We start from the raw sequence: 12,195 nt of genomic DNA, 5'->3' as shown, positions 1-12,195 counted from the left end.
TAGTCTCGTCATTTTCTTCTGATAAAGTTTCGATTCCCTCTTGACACTTTTCAAATTCTTTATTCAAAGGAAGAATTAAATCTTTAAATCTATCTTCTAAATCCAAATTTTCAATGTTTGTTTCGTCCGTTACTGAATCTAAAAGTTTTTGAAAGGTCGTTAATTGGCGTTTTATATTTTCGCGCTGTTTTTTGAATTCTTTTAATTGTTTTTCTGACATTTTTAAACCTTGTTTTAACCCGTTAGAAATTGCGTTGACTCTCAATGTACGTGGGGTAGGAGAAGTAGAGAAAAGGAAGGCAGTTACAATTACCACTCAGCGTTATTTTTGTTGCTGGTCGCTGCCCTGCTAGATGCTGCTTGTTGGCTCCAGAAAAGATGGATGTAATGTTCACTCCAGAAATATTGGCTGTAATGATGACTCCAAAAAGTTGTTGATAGCTAGACCAACTGTTCGTTCCAAATATACACTACTTGAATGTTGCTAATGTCTGAATGAACTATCAAGTTCCAGTGTTCATGAATCAATTGTTCCGTCACTGCACAAAATACACTGTCATATATCACTGCACTAAGAACCACTTTTTGCTTATCACACACATTTCACTTCTTCCGTCAAATGAAAGTCTCGACGAAAGAATCCGGCTCGAAGGACCAAAATGTACTGTTTGTAAATGAATGTTTGTATCCTCTAAGCGATGATCAGCCAGGCGAGGGTCAGAAATTAAACATATACACCTTTATATCACTGATATTGAAATTTATTGATTAAAATACATTTGTTCGTGGACTGTATAAAGAATTTAGGATGGTAAGTGGTGAAAATTATCTATTAGCGCGTGACATGAAATTTGAGCGAGAAAGAAGTGTATTCCGCGACGGTTGGTGATATATCTGCCCTTTCCGTCTTCAAAAACGCTTGAAGCTCCCTCCGAAGTACAAGTCTTGGGAGCTTCCACCAATTAGAAGTGAAGGAGTTGGTTGGTGGGGTTGATTGGCAACACCCTCTAGAAGGCGCAAGCAAGGCAAGCAGATGTTGCGTTTTTCTGCGAAATTATTTAAACCTGTACAGCTTGAAAATAGAACCTAAATGGTAGCAAATGTCGAAAGCGAAGATTTCCTGAGCTAATATAAATTTACTGACTATCCTTTACTAACAGAGAGTTAAAAACGGCAGATGTTTCAGCAAGAAATAAACTGTCTCGTCACTGACAAACTGAAGAGAAAGATATTTACAATAGTATAATTTGCTTTGGTACTCAACAGTTATAAACAATCATTATTTGTTCAAACGCTTATTTTTGTGAATATTTAATTCATTGTTACCTCGTTTTAAGTGAAAAGTTGACAAACAGTGAAATATTTCTGAAAAGAACCTCAACTTTCTAGCATTATTCGAAGAGACTATTATTAAAAATAATAATAAATTTTTTAAGCAATCATGTTTATTAACTTGAATTAATGCTGGAGTTAATGAATTAATTGTTGATGTATGTTACATCTTTAATTTGTAAAAAATTTATTTTATGATATTTTGTTTTCAGTATATTTTTTTATCGAATTTCTACTTATGTTAAAATATTTGATTACTTCAAAACTTAGAAGTTTGTTAAAAAAACTGACAATTGTCAGAACATTTAGGTTTACAAAAGTGATACATAATTTTCAGTATTTTAAAATTTGGACATTTTGAAATTGAAATCAGTTTTATTTTTCTTCCCATTTCTCTTTTGAAAAATAAAATAAAAATACCTGATTAATAAATTAAAAATAAAGTTTTATTTATTCGTAATATATTTATGAAAAATTACTATACAATAAGTAATTTTTGTATGAATTCAGTTTTAAAGTAAAGGCGCGAACACAACCCTTATGCGCAGAAGCAGAATTTTTAAATTTCATAATTTTTCGGTAAGCGGGAAAGTCTCAACGAATCAGGTTGCCTTGTTTACGACGCACAAGATACTCATTGGTCTAGCCAAAAGAATCTATATTTTAGAGCATGTGCTTGTGTTTACAGCAACACTGAGCAGCACCCCTCATTTCATAACAAAGAAGAGACCACGTGCTGTTGAGGGCTTTCAACCAGGGGTGAAAAATGCCTAGAATTCCTGGACCCATAAAAAAATGCATAGAATTTAGGTATATCCGGAATTTCTACAGAATGCAGATGTTTCGCTGAACTTTTGTAAAAATTTCTTATAGATTTTCTCTATTATGGGATTTTCTTGGAAATTCCAATAATTAATGTATTTTAAATTTTTCAGCAATTCTTTTCTCGTTTTTAATGTAAATTATAAAAGTAAGAAATAGTAATAATAAATTTTTTTCTGTGACACATGATAACTATATGAAGCTCTTCGCCTGGAGTGATTGCTAGAGAGATTGATCAGCAGCCTGGGTCGGAGCAGTGTTGCGGAACGAACGTGATGTTTAAATAAGCGTGAGTCACGCTTACCCCGAAAGGTATTTGGTTTTATGGTGTAATAATAATGAGGTTTTAATATTATAAATAAATTCTATTTTTTCTAGAGTATTCTTTAAAATAGCAGGGATTTATTTCTAACAAAATTATTCAACCCACAATGAGGATTCTTAAAAATCCATTTTTTTTAGACATTAGTTTTAAAATGAAATGATCCTTTTTTATTGAAAACTAGTTTTGAAATAAAAATTGGACTATCCCATTTTTGTCGAAAATTTATCTTTCTTGATAGAAATTTCATTTTTTGGTTTAAAATTCATCTGTTTGTTGAAAATTTAACTATTTTGTTGAAAATTCGTTTTGCTCCTCAGTTGAAAATTAAATGTATAAACTTGAAAAAAACATTTATTTTTTTGAAAAAATCTCTTCTATTTTAAGTAAAAATCTTCACTATTCTGGTAGATAATTTATATTTTTGGGTTAAAAATTCAATATCTTTGTTAAAAGAAAAGTTCATATTTTTTAGTAAAAAATTAATCTTTTTTACTGAAAATGTAATTATTTCACTGTTGATTATAAATTTATCATTTTTTGTTTTAAAAATTCAATTATTTTGTAGAAAATTTATATTTTTCGGTTAAAAATTTAAAACTTGAAAATTCAACATTTTGGAAGAGAATTTTCTTACCTAAACTAGAATTTTTTTCATTCAATAAATATATAACTGAAAAATATTTCTTGATAGAAAATTCAATTATATTGTTGAAAATCTGTTGTTTTTTTAATTGAAAAGTCTTTTTACTAGAAATGTAATTATTGCATTTTTTCTTATTAAAAACTATTTTTTTTTAGTAAAAATTCAATTATTTTAGTAGATAATACATATTTTATGTTTGAAAAGTCAACTTTTCGCTGGAAAATTCCTTTTGTGGGTTGAAAATTAGTTTGTTTTGGATGAGGAGTAAACTAATTTTTTGAAAATTCGCACTTTCTGTTTCATTTCAACTGTAGTTTTTTTTATAGAAAATTAAAATATTTTTGCTGGAAATATCAACTATTATACTTTTTGTTCAAAATTAATTTTTTTGTATTAAAGATACATTACTGTGGTTGAAAATTTAACTATTTTGTTGAAAATTCCTTTTTTCCTGGTTAAAAATTAATTATTGTTTTAAATAAAAATTTTACTCTTCCATTTTTGGTCGGGAATTTCTTATTTTGTGTTCAAAATAAAATTAAAAGCAAATTTTCGTTTAATTGGTCAGGAAAAACTTACGGAATTTCGAAACTAGATTCCCTTAAAATAATACAAAGAAATCCACCTTTTTTTAGCCTTTTTAATCGAAAACATAAAAAAAACTCAGTAAAACGTCTCTAACCACGCTTAAAATATCTCAAGAGCCTCACGTGCATCGCAGACAGGAAAAATTGACAAAATCCACTAAAAAACGGAAAAAAATTCTCCCCAGGCAAAAAACGGTGAGTAGGCGGTTGAAAGTAACAAAAGTAACGGTAAAAGGGAGGGGTCTCGCTGAAAACACGGCCCTGGTGCCGGCCGCGCATGCGCATCTGGCCCGAAGCGAACAAGTAGTGGGGAGTGGGGACTGCTCGACTGTGCTTGACCGCCTGAAACCTTCGCTGAATTTCACGAAAAATTGTCGGAACACCTCCATTGCAATTTTAATCTCCATCGTCATCAATTCACCCTGCGAAATTTCCCAGCCGATGTCATCGCGAAATTTCGCTGTCTTTTTGTGATATTTCCTTTGTTGTGACAGCTAGGAACCCGCCTTGTGCAACGATGTGATGAGTTTATTTGTGTCGGCGCATACGTGTCGCGGTTCTTACATTTGCGCACATAATACATGCGAATAAAATCGTGTAAAATGGCAACCTTGACACTTGGTGATCGTTTTTGGTGGCTCGTGTAGGGCATTCATCTTTTGTGTCGCTGGCGAATGGTGAAAGCGAGCACAAACGCCTCTGCAAAAAGTCCTTCGTAAAGTTCAATTCACGATTTTCTCACTGAATGACATTCGACTCGTTTTCGCGGCTCTTTTTCTACTTTTGTGCGTGTTCGTGCTTTGTTTGAAGAATTCGATGTCAGATTCTGTTATGAGAAAATAAGCGACCAGTATTTACAGAAAGTTGGAATGATATTCGTGAGCGCCGGTGCATTTTGATACCCATCAATGGACGTCATTACGAATCGCCACGCGACCGGAATCAAAAAAGACTATTAAATCACGACTCGAAGGATAAACTGCTTTAGGAAACATAAGGTGGTCATTTTTTTCAGTTGTCTTTTTATTTGAAAGATTAACCAACTTTTTATCCGATTGTTTTTTTTTTTCTTTTCTTCTGATTGAAGAATGAAATTGGATTCGAATCATTTGTCTTTTTTTTTTTAAATCACTTTTGAGTATCTTCAAATTTTGCTGTTTTCTCTATACTCATTTTATTATTTAGATCGCAATAAATATAAAAATTTAAATATCGCTTCTTCATTTTAGGTTTCTGATAGATCGCCATTTTTTCATTTCATGATGTTATGTAGCCAATATTTTATTTGAGTATCTTAAAGAGAAAATGAATTTTTGTTTAATTTTATTTTATTTCATAAAATTTATAACTTTCACTTTGAAAATTGTTTCATTTTCTATATCAATTTATTATCTCTTTTATAACATAGCATGTGATCATTTTTTGAGTAAATAAAAGGAATAATTAATAAGGAAAATAAAGTGTACAAGCTCTCCAAAATCACGTGACCTGTGTCTGGCTCAGACTGTCCACTACCCCTGACAGAGTTCATGTGGAATAACTTGACACCATAAAAAATAAAATAAAAAATTTGTACATGATTTTGTGGTGATGAGGTTTGTGATTCTGATTTTTAAATTATTTCTTATTTAAAGGTAAATCATCAATTAATTTTTCTCACCGGTGTGTACAATTTTTGTCTGTTCATAGGATTCAATTATTTTGATGAAAATTCGTCTTTTTTATTCAATTTAACGGTTTTAGGTTTAAAATAACAATATTTTTTAGTTTAAAAATCTACTAATACTTTTTTTGGCGATTCATCTTTGCTATTAAAAATGCATCTAATTAGATGAAAGTGGAACTACTTTGTTAAAAAATAATTTAATGATCCATCTTTTTAATCAAAAAGCCCTTTTTTTCTTCGAAATTCAACTATTTGCTTGATAATTACTTTTTTGGTTGCAAATTTCTTTTAAGAATCAAATAGTTGGTTGGAAATGTATGTATTCTCGTAGAAAATTAATCTTCTTGGTTTGGTGGGTTTTTTCTTATTTGCACATAATTTGTTTAACTGAAAATTTACCTATTTCATTTGTCGTCAACAATTTATCTTCTTTAATAGAGATTTGATCTTTTTGTTTAAAAATTCATGTTTTATTTAAAAATGAAACTGTTTCGTAAAGAAAAATTTTTTGTGGACAATTGAACTATTTTGATGCAAATTTAATCTTCTTGTTTGAAAAAAAAATTATCTTTAATCATCTTGTTTGAAAATTCATCTATTTTGTTTAAAAATTAAACTATTTCGTAAAAAAAAAATGATTTTTTTGTGTGAAAAATTTAACTATTTTGATAGAAATTAAATCTTCTTATTTTGAAAATTAATCTTTTTGAATGAAAATCTAAACTATTTCGTCGAATTTGTTATTTTATTTTATTTTTTCAACTGAAAATGTAACTATGTATCTCATTTTTGCCAAAGAATTATCTTCAATTTTCTTGGTTGAAATTACCAACTATTTAATTCTTAAAAGAAATTTGTAACCATAAAAGTAATTATCAAGCAAATAGTTGAATTTCGAAGAAAAAAAGGGCTTTTTGACTAAAAAGATGGATCATCAAACAAATGTTTTTTTGTTTAACAATTAAACTATTTCGTAAAAAATTATTTTTTTGTGTGAAAAATCGATCTTTTTTAATAGCAATTTAATCTTCTTGGTTGAAAATTAATCTATTTTGTTTAAAAATTAAACTATTTCATAAAAAAAATAGTTTTTTGTGAAAAAATTAACTATTTTTTAGAAAATTAATCTCCATGTTTGAAAATTATTCTGTTTGATTAAAAATGTTACTATTTCGTCAACAATTTTTTTTAATTCGTTTTTTTATATGAAAATTTAACTATGTATCTCGTTTTTGTGAACAAATTATCTTTAATCTTCTTGGTTGAAAATTCATCTGTTTTGTTGGAAAATTAAACTATTTCGTACAAAAATTATTTTGATCTGGAAAATCTATCTTTTTTATAGAAATTTAATCTTTTTGTTTGAATATTAATCTGTTTGATTGAAAATGTAACTACTTTGTTAAATTTTTTTTTAATTCGTTTTTTTTTAACTGAAACTTTAACTATGTATCTCATTTTTGTCAAAAAATTATTTTTAATCTTCTTATTTTCAAAATTAATCTGCTTGATTGAAAATGTAATTATTTCGTTGAATTTTTTTTACTGAATATTTAACTATGTATCTCATTTTTTGTCAAAAAATTATCTTCTCTAACATAGATTTAATCTGTGTGGTTGAAAATTCATCTGTTTTGCTGGAAAATTAAACCATTTCGTAAGAAAGTTCATATTTATTTAACTTCAAATTAAACAATCTGCTAGTCAATTTTTGTTGGAGAATTGATCTTTTTTATATAAATTCAATCTTCTTGTTTTAAAATTCATCTTTTTGATTGAAAAAGTAACTGTTTCGTCGAATTTTTTGTTTGAAAATTCGTGTTTTTTTATAATCGAAAATTTAATTACATTTATTTAATTTCTTGTCAAAAAATAATCTTTTTATGTGCATTCAATCTTCTTGGTTAAAAACTCATCTGTGTTGTTTGCCAATTAAACTATTTCGTAATTAATTAACTTTTTCATTTGAACATTCACCATTTTAGCTAAAAATTCATTTTTTGACTTCAAATTTAATTATTCCGTTTTTAATGGATTTATCTCTTTTGATAGAAATTTAATATTTTTGATTGAAAATTCGTCTGTTTTGTTGAAACTATATAAATTTTGTTGACAAATTATTTCTTTGGTAGAAAATTTTTTTTTTAATGAAAAACAATTTTTTACCTGCAAGTTAACTATTTCTTTTTTTTTGTCACCATTTTTTTTTATAGAAATTTAATCCTCTGGTTGAAAATTTTGGTTAGAATTCATTTCTCTATCACTTCAAATTTGGTCTTTTCTCGAAAAACTTTCTCTTTTTTCCTTTTCTTTTTAAATATGCGATATTTAGTTAAAAAGTCTGCTATCATATTTTTGGTAGATAATTCATATTTTTGGCTTAAAATTTTATTTTTATGTTTCAAATTTAATCGTTTTGTTAAAAATGTAATCATTCTATTGAAATTCTAAATATTTTATTTTAAAATTCAGCGATTGCGTTCAAAAGTCTTCTTTTTTTATTGAAAATTCAAATATTTATGTAGAAAATTAAACTGCTCGTTTAAAAATGAACTTTCTTGTTGAAAAATCATATTTTCGAGTTAAAAATTCAACTTTTTTGTAGAAAATTCATCCTCTTTGCATGAAAATTCAAGAATTTTTTCCTTGATTAACTGAAAAGAATCTTCTTAGTTTAAAATTCAACTAAATTATTGAACGTTAAACCACTTTGTTAAAAAACTATTTTTTTTTCTTAAAGATTCATAATTTTAATAAAAAATCAATCTCTTCAGAAAATTATTTGACCACTAATCAGCAAAAACCCAACACCAGAATTTAATTAATTAATTACCCTAGTCGACAAAATAACATAATTACTTTTAATTTATCTCTTTGGTGCAAAATTCATTTTTTAAAATTAATTTTGTCAACTGAAAATGAAACTATTCTATTTCTCGTTTGAAATGCCTGTATTTAAGGCAAATGCTTGTATTTAAGGCATTTAGCTCTCGGTGTATTAACGAAAATAATTAAATGCATATGATCAATTTGAAAGTACTAAATAAATTTTGTATAAATAAATCATTTCAAAAAGTTAGTATATTGGAGTTAATAAATATATAGCGATTTTCAAAGCAAGTATTAAAAGGTGAACTCTTTTTAATTTTAATTAAAAAATTTCCATAATTGAAAAATGGAATATTTCAAGTTGATCTACTTCAAACTCTGATGTTCGAAATTGAATAGTTTAAAGTCATACGATCAAAATCGATCCATTTTAATCTGATTCTGAAATTTTGTTTTAAAGTCTTACTAGTAAGAAATGTTTAAATATTTATTGGAGCGATTTCAAACTAAACTATTCAGGATTTAAATAAATGTTTAAAGCTAAAACATGTTTCTTTGAATCTGAACTACAAATTGAATATTATTGAAATATAAAATATAGTAAAAACGAAATAAAAAATCTGAGAAAGGCATATTTAATTATACTAACAAGTATCACAATTTAGATATTGTGTAATTTTTAAAAGGAGAACATATTCTTTATTATGAGGTAGATTTTAAACATAAAAAATTTTTACTGCAACAAATTTTTTTTTGTGAACTATTACATTGTCGTGAATAAGGTAATCATCTAACAATTTTTAAAAATATAGCATTCCTTATAAAAATATTGTTTCTTTATTTCTACGTGTAAAACATATGCTTAATATTTGCCCCAATTTTGGTCTTTTTCGTAAAAAAAATTACTCTGTTCCTCCCTTTTTGAGCCCCTTTTGGGCTGTGATAGTCTGATCCCTGTGTTCAGTATAAATAAAAATTTTCAGAATCTCATCTGTTTTCAGGATAATACGTTTTTCTTTTTTAATAATGGTTTATAAAAAGATAAGTTTTGGCGTGTTTCGAATTTCGATCCTATTAGTCCTACGAAGAATGAAAGCCGCAAGTTCTTTGTTCATCTCTTCTTCTGGACGAATCGTGTTTCCTCTTCCCTTCTTACATTTGAACGACAAAAGATCCACGGGCATTTTGTGGTACGCTCAAAAGTGCTTACATTCATAAATAATTTGAATATTTCCAGCAAAAATAAAGATAATAAAAAATTTCTCTTATTCAAGTTCCTTAAAAAAATCCTATTTTTTAATCCTTAGCTCAGTTTTTTCAATGATTAATTTATCGGAATTATCTTGTTTCCAAGCTATTTTTTATGTTGATTTTGCTCATTTATATTGTAAATAATAGAACATTAAAAGAAAATTATAATGCATATTTTAAATTGTAATTTGAACAATATTTATGCAATAAAATAGAATGGGGGAAAAATATTTCGTTCAGAATTTTAGGTACATTCTTCTGGTGGTGTAAAACTGTAAAAGAAAGATCACAAATTTCAAGGCTATACTTAGTTTCAATTTTAATCACAATGAAACTGTTAAAATTGAAATTCAGAACTAAAAAAAAATGGTGCCATTGTAATTGAGACCATTAAAATTAACTAATTTCAATTTAACGCTTAATTAATTGATAATTTTGCATTTTTTTCAAATTTTAAGCCTTAACAGTTTGGCAGTTTTAAGTAGAAAACTTTTAAAATCAATTAATTTCAAATTCAGTTACAGATTTCACACACTTTTCCCTGTTCTTCCTTTTTTAAAAATAATTTATTTTTTTTCCTCTGTTTTCAAGCAATTTTCCCGTTTTGCCTTTCGTCGTTCTTTCGCTTAATTTCGAACTGAATTAATAGAACGCAATAAGAAAATTTAATTATTTTGTTGAAGATTCGCCTTTTCGATTACAAAATTTATCCTTGTGGATTGAAAATTCTTTTTATACAGTAGAAAATTCATATTTTTTTGGTTGAAAACGATCTACTTCTTGAAAACTCAGCTATTCAGGCTGATAGTTAAATTATCTTTAAAAAAGTTGTTTTCTTAGCCGCAAAATTTAACAATTTTGTTGAAATTTCAACTATTTTTATTTTTAAAGCTTAACCACTTTTATTTGAAAATTGAACTATTTGGTTAAAAGTACATCTTTCTTCGTGGAAAATAATATTTTTTGTGAAAATCTCAACTTTTCAGGTTGATAATTCATTTGTCTTAAGAATTCGTGTTTTTGGCTTGAAAATTCAACTATTTTGTTGAAGTTTAATTTTTTTGTTTATTAATTTAACCATTTAATTGAAAATTAATCTCTGCAGGTGGAAAATTCAATTCTTTGGTTGATACTTCTATTACTTTTTCAAAAAGTCGTCTCTTTTTCTTGAAAACTTTCAACTATTTGGTTGTGAATAAAACTGGTTAAAATTTTTCTTTAAATTAAACTATTTTATTGAAAAATCATCTTTCTGGTTTAAAAGTCAACGCTCTCTTAAACCATTCGAAACTTATAACTTGAAAACTCAACTTTTTCGTAAAACTTCATCCTTGGGTTGAAGATTCGTATTTTTTTAGTTGAAAATTTAACTATTTTCTTGATTGAAATCTTAGAAATTTAAAGCATTTCATACTGAATTCAATATTGCATTTATATTAGTTTTGATTTAAAAGAAGTCTGAATTATTCAGAAATGAATAATTTCATATCCAAATTTGAAGTCTTAATTGTTGAATAATTTTCAGTTCATAGTGTTCAAAATTAATATAAATTATAAACTTCTTTCATTCGAAAATCCAATTTTACGAGTTTTAAAGCTCAGAAATAAGTATTTTAAATCCAGATTTTAAATTTTTGAAAAAGTGTTGATTCTGATCTACTTACTAAATATTATGTACAATTAATCAGGCTTAAAGTTTACAGAAAGCCGAGTTAAAAGCAGTATCCACTAGCCTGTAAAAAAGGTATTACTGTTTTTTATTTATTTTATTAAATAATCGGCCAGTTCAATTTCAACATCCTTTTTGAATTTTTAAAATATTTCTTTCTCTAACAATAAAACCGAAAACTTTTGTGATACGATGTTAAAAATATATATATTTGATCATTGCAATGAATATTGAAACAATTGTGACTATGGCTTTCAACAAAGAATCATGGGAAGACTGGGAAAATGTAAATTTTTGGATTCTTTTGAATTTATTCTAAAGAGATATTTCTTTTATAAAAGACAAGAATAATGAAAGGGTGAGTTCCGTGTTGCAGATGCGATGAAGCTTCCTTTTTCTAGCGATGCAAGCTCTGCTACCTGTTGATTGTTGACATATTTTCACATTTTATTTCAGGCTTTTAGGGTTTCTTTTACATTTTTTATATTTCCTTTTTTTTACATTTATTACTCTTTTCTTTTTGCTACGAAACCATTTTGGAGAATGGAACTTAGTTACATATGTACTTTTTGCAAGTAGATTTCTAAGCCCTCTTTTAAAATTTAATAATATTTATTATTTATCAATATTTAAATAGTTTCAAATTTAGGGAGGCCGGTTCAATTGGGGAAAAATTCCCGGTTCGCAAGATTTCTACAGTCACTGAAATTAAAAACTTCGAATACTGAAGCTGAAAATTTGTTCATTTAAATGAATCAAAACTAAACTGAAATTTTAAACAAATTTTATTCAAACAGTCAATCATTTATACGTCGACAATGGAAGCTTTTAACTATTTTCAATGCAAAAATTAAAGATTAAATGCCGTTAAATTGCAGAGTTTTTCAATTAAATTTCTTATCTTTTTATCAATTTTAATTTCTAATTTTTAATAATGTGATTGAAAGAATAAAAAATTAATTTCTTCAACTTAATTACAATTTAGAAAATATTCTAATGGTTAACAGGGTGTTTATGCGACCTGGAAAATCTGGAATTTATTGTATGTCAAGTTGAATATTCCAGCATTTT

At 27.0% G+C, this 12,195-nt stretch overlaps 1 protein-coding gene across 1 annotated transcript in view; it reads left to right on the top strand.

The window, feature by feature from the left end:
* The first annotated feature begins 4,062 nt into the window (after positions 1–4,062).
* LOC117168499 (protein argonaute-2) overlaps positions 4,063–12,195 on the top strand; it is a 77,775-nt gene continuing 69,642 nt past the window's right edge. The window contains exon 1 of the mRNA XM_033354209.1: positions 4,063–4,707. The gene's annotated coding sequence lies outside the window, so the exon portion shown is untranslated. The remainder of the gene's footprint in view (positions 4,708–12,195) is intronic.

This window comes from Belonocnema kinseyi, chromosome 2 (assembly GCF_010883055.1).
Source record: "Belonocnema kinseyi isolate 2016_QV_RU_SX_M_011 chromosome 2, B_treatae_v1, whole genome shotgun sequence".
NCBI classification, from domain to species: Eukaryota; Metazoa; Arthropoda; class Insecta; order Hymenoptera; family Cynipidae; genus Belonocnema; species Belonocnema kinseyi.
This window is presented reverse-complemented; position numbering and strand designations above follow the sequence as displayed.